General features: G+C 37.3%; 1 long non-coding RNA gene across 1 annotated transcript in view; it reads left to right on the top strand.

Moving 5' to 3' along the window:
* Nucleotides 1–934: 934 nt before the first annotated feature.
* The window catches only part of LOC137642249 (uncharacterized), a 21,839-nt gene continuing 17,773 nt past the window's right edge, over nt 935–5,000 (top strand). The window contains exon 1 of the long non-coding RNA XR_011044714.1: nt 935–1,045. This is a non-coding gene — a long non-coding RNA (uncharacterized lncRNA). The remainder of the gene's footprint in view (nt 1,046–5,000) is intronic.

Here is a 5,000-nt window from a genome sequence, read left to right as displayed (position 1 = left end):
TTAATAACAGTGTTGCTTGCGTCGTCTTCAAAGGTCTTTCTTGTATTAGGTTGGGCGTAACTTTTTATTTTCCCTTTTTTATTTAACCTCTCAAACAGTCATGGCTTCAATGTTCTTTATTACCTCCGCCAACGAAGTTGGTAGGAGAATATGTTTTCGCCGATGTTTGTCTTTTTGATTGTTTGTTTGATTGTGTGAATAATTTTGTCTACAATTTTACTCATAGAGTAGGGAAAATTTCGAGGATTAATAGTTATATTGAGAAGTGGAATGGATTCAATTTTGAACGTCCTAGGTCAAAGGTCAAGGTCAAGACCAAGGTCAAAGTCAAGGTAAAGGTCAATCAAAAGGTCGAGAAATAAGCTGTTGTGGTGGAGATCTGCGTTCTACTGAGTGCCCCTCTAGTTCCTTTTATTCTTGTTTTCATTTTCCATTCGTAAATTACCACTTTTCATGATATGATTTGAAATATCATTTGATAATTGTTATCGATCATCGTTCTATGAATGTATAAATTTTTTCAAATACTCTGGCGAAAATTGAAGACAAAAATTTTCATGAAAAAGTACTTCTATTATTAGAGATATCTCCACTCAATTATAAAGTGGTCTCCTGTAATTTATAAGCAAGAAAAATAGTGAAAACATATCTTTGCAATAATATTTTTTTTAGTATGCTTTCCGTTCTAAAATAGTATTCTTGTTGTTCTCGAAATTATAATTGTGACATAATTCTGTCTAAAAAGATCTTAGTTAAGCCTGTCTAAAGTAGAATATTAATTTCACTGCATAATTTTCTTAAGAATGTACAATTAGAATTTATTGGCAACAATTCCCTGCTGGTCCGAACTTATGAAAAATTAATTTGGTGATAAAATTTTCTTTCTCATAACAGGTGGGAATTGTACAATCTACGGTGCAGGCAATGGATACTATGGAAATGAGGGCTACGGTTTCTTTGGCTTACCAGATATTCCTCCTCCCGAACGTCTTGAAGATATTTCTCTGTTTAAGCCGACACACGCGAGTACATCTTTTGATTCAATGTATGTATGAGAAGGCTAAGCAAACCATTATGAATCTAGAATACAAATTCCATTTAATCATCGTTTTCGATATTGCAAGTATTTTTCTTTAACTCTAAAAGTTATTGCTGTGGAAGTGAAGAGCTTCGTCAAATCCATTCCCACAAAATTTATTATTATTATTATTATTATTATTATTATTATTATTATTATTATTATTATTATCATTAGTTAGAGAAGGAGGATGCTATAATAGTATTATTATTATTATTAATGTGGGTAAGAGTAAGGTTATGAGATGTACGAGAAGGGAAGGTGGTGCAAGGTTGAATGTCATGTTGAATGGAGAGTTACTTGAGGAGGTGGATCAGTTTAAGTACTTGGGGTCTGTTGTTGCAGCAAATGGTGGAGTGGAAGCAGATGTACGTCAGAGAGTGAATGAAGGTTGCAAAGTGTTGGGGGCAGTTAAGGGAGTAGTTAAAAATAGAGGGTTAGGCATGAATGTAAAAAGAGTTCTATATGAGAAAGTGATTGTACCAACTGTGATGTATGGATCGGAGTTGTGGGGAATGAAAGTGACGGAGAGACAGAAATTGAATGTGTTTGAGATGAAGTGTCTAAGGAGTATGGCTGGTGTATCTCTAGTAGATAGGGTTAGGAACGAAATGGTGAAAGTGAGAACGGGTGTAAGAAATGAGTTAGCAGCTAGAGTGGATATGAATGTGTTGAGGTGGTTTGGCCATGTTGAGAGAATGGAAAATAGCTGTCTGCTAAAGAAGGTGATGAATGCAAGAGTTGATGGGAGAAGTACAAGAGGAAGGCCAAGGTTTGGGTGGATGGAGTGAAGGAAGCTCTGGGTGATAGGAGGATAGATGTGAGAGAGGCAAGAGAGCATGCTAGAAATAGGAATGAATGGCGAGCGATTGTGACGCAGTTCCGGTAGGCCCTGCTGCTGCCTCCGATGCCTTAGATGACCGCGGAGGTAGCAGCAGTAGGGGATTCAGCATTATGAAGCTTTATCTGTGGTGGATAATGTGGGAGGGTGGGCTGTGGCACCCTAGCAGTACCAGCTGAACTCGGTTGAGTCCCTTGTTAGGCTGGAGGAACGTAGAGAGTAGAGGTCCCCTTTTTTGTTTTGTTTCATTTGTTGATGTCAGCTACCCCCAAAATTGGGGGAAGTGCCTTGGTATATGTATGTATGTATGTATGTATGTATGTATGTATTATTATTATTATTATTATTACTATTATTATTATTATTATTATTTGCTAAGCTACAACCCCAGTTGGAGAAGCAGGATGCTATAAGCCCAAGGGTTCCAACAGGGAAAATAGCCCAGTGAGGAAAGGAAAGAAGGAAAAATGAAATATTCTAAGAAGAGTACCAACATTGAAATATCTCCTATATAAACTATAAAAACTTTAACAAAACAAGAGGAAGAAAAATAAGATAGAATATTGTGCCCGAGTGTACCCTCAAGCTAGAGAACTCTAACACAAGACAGTGGATGACCATGATACAGAGGCTATGGCACTACCTAAGACTAGAGAACAGTGGTTTGATTTTGGAGTGTCCTTCTCCTTGAAGAGCTTTTTACCATAGCTAAAGAGTTTATTCTACCCTTACCAAGAGGATAGTAGCCACTGAACAATTACAGTGCAGTAACCCCCTGAGTGAAGAAGAAATGTTTGGTAATCTCAGTGTTGTCAAGTGTATGAGGACAGAGAAGAATAAGTGAAGAATAAACCAGACTAATTGGTGCGAGTGTCTGTGTGTGTCTGTGAAGGCTAAGGGAATATAAACAGTAACCAGAGAGATGGATCCAATGTAGTGCTGTCTGGCCATTCAAAAGACCCCATAACTCTCTAGCGGTAGTATCTCAATGGGTGGCTAGTGTCCTGGCCAACCTACTAACTCCCATATGATGAAGGATGTTACAGTAGTGTTTAACAAGAGAATGACAAATAAACTTAAATTTGAGACCTATTTCATCGTACTGAGATCAGTGATGATATATGGATCCGATACATTGAAACTGAGGAGCAAAAGCAAGAACGAACAGAACGGAGGATGCTGAGATGGATTTTTGTTGACAAATGAAACAATTAGAAGAGTCACATTAGTAAAGATTACTGACACGATAAGAGTTTCAATGTCGAGATGGTACGGCCATGTATTAAGGAATGGGTGAGGGGAATGACTTATAGAAATAGACACAGGTTTAGACAGCAGGTTAGGAGAAAAACAGAAATAGTTCAAGAGGAAGGATCTAGGAAGTCACTGCTTTGTTTAGGGATTGCAGTGGGAAGGAAGACGCCCCGATTCATAGTGAGTTTCCCTTTTCAGCTATTGCAGGAACGTCTTAGGTGACCCCTAAAAATGTGCTAATTGGATTTGATGGCATTAGTATAGCTTTACCATCTCACCAATCTGGTAAAAAAAGTGTAGGCTTTCATCTAAGGAAACTTCTTATTTAGGTTCCAGCCATGTATGTTTTGATATGTCTATAAATGTCTATTTGATCCAAATTCTTGGACTACAGAACTATGATCCCGATGAGGGTCGTTGTTGTCTTCTATGTCCATGCTAAGTTATTTCTATACTACATCTGTTTGGTTTCTATGAATCTTGATTTATTTATGGCACGATTTCTTCTAGTTAAGAGTAACAAATTATAGTTTCGATAAGGAATGTCCTGTTTATTATGGAACTTTTGTTCTGTATGTTTCCTAGCCCTCAGATGTTTATATGAGGAGTTTAGTTCTAGGAGAGTTACTATTCTAATTAGCGTCTCTTTTCTCCTAGTTTTAGATATTCTCCAGAAGCCTCTTAAGCTCTGATTCACTTCTAGGGGCTATGCCCTTAGATATGAAGGCAATCAAATCCAAGATCCAGTAACTTCCTTTAGTCTTTGGTCAGGGTTTACCTGATGAGTAATTTTTCTTTGATACAACAGCTGCAGTTAACTGTGGCGTCCCTACGGAGGGTATGGAAAACAACGTACCCCTAAGTTATGACTTAATTTGATGTCAAATCCCTATTCACCTGCATCACACAGAAACCAGCACAAGAGTGATCTAAAAGTACTTTGAGAGGATGAACATACCTGAATATTCTTTATAGAAGTTTCTGGAGGTCTGCATGCTAGGAAGCTCTACAGGTTGCACTCAGGGTGTATGTCAGTTCAATAGAAGGTAGTATAAATGGGGTCCCCCTTTAGCTATCTTTTTTTTTTTCAAATATCTACATGGGGTCTTCAGAATATCATGTTTTTGCTTGCTAGAGGTTGCCATCCATAGGCTAGTTCCAGTTTATGTTTTTATAACTGTAACTTCAATAAAAAAAAGAAAAAAACCGATCTCCCACAAACACTTTCATGAGCTAATTAATTCAACTTCCATTATTCTATTCTATTTTTTCTTGTTAGCACTGGCTAAAACCTTCCATTGGTACTCACCATTCTCCAGAAAACAAAATTATAAAATACATACGGTAATGCTTTGGCGTATAATTAAGTACCAATTGAGGATTCATGATGACTATATATGATGATAAAGGATTTAGTCCATACAATAAAAAGGGCATCTGCTCATCAATGCATCATATGTAATAATTCAGGCCAGCTTAATGATGGGCAGCATCGAGAACCACTGATTTGGTTCATCTGCCATTAAGTACTGTATAATTCTCTTCACCTCTTGATTATGAGGTTCTAGCTAATCATATGCTGAGGGCCCATATGCATTCACTGGAAATGAGATATGTTCATAATTGTTTTGACTATTTGTATCACAGAGTTGAATTCTCTGCGTTTATCACTTGTTAACACTTTTGGACAGCCAAATTTAGCAATGAAAGAGGACAAAGTATGAGAAATGGAACTTTCCATTTTATGACACATTTTGTAAGCATGGGTGTTCTGGGTGAAGGCATCCGCGAATAAAAATACATAATTGTTTTGCATCTTGGGAATAG

This window comes from Palaemon carinicauda, chromosome 6 (assembly GCF_036898095.1).
Source record: "Palaemon carinicauda isolate YSFRI2023 chromosome 6, ASM3689809v2, whole genome shotgun sequence".
NCBI classification, from domain to species: Eukaryota; Metazoa; Arthropoda; class Malacostraca; order Decapoda; family Palaemonidae; genus Palaemon; species Palaemon carinicauda.
The sequence above is the reverse complement of the archived record's forward strand: the minus strand, read 5'-3'. Positions and strand labels throughout refer to the sequence as shown.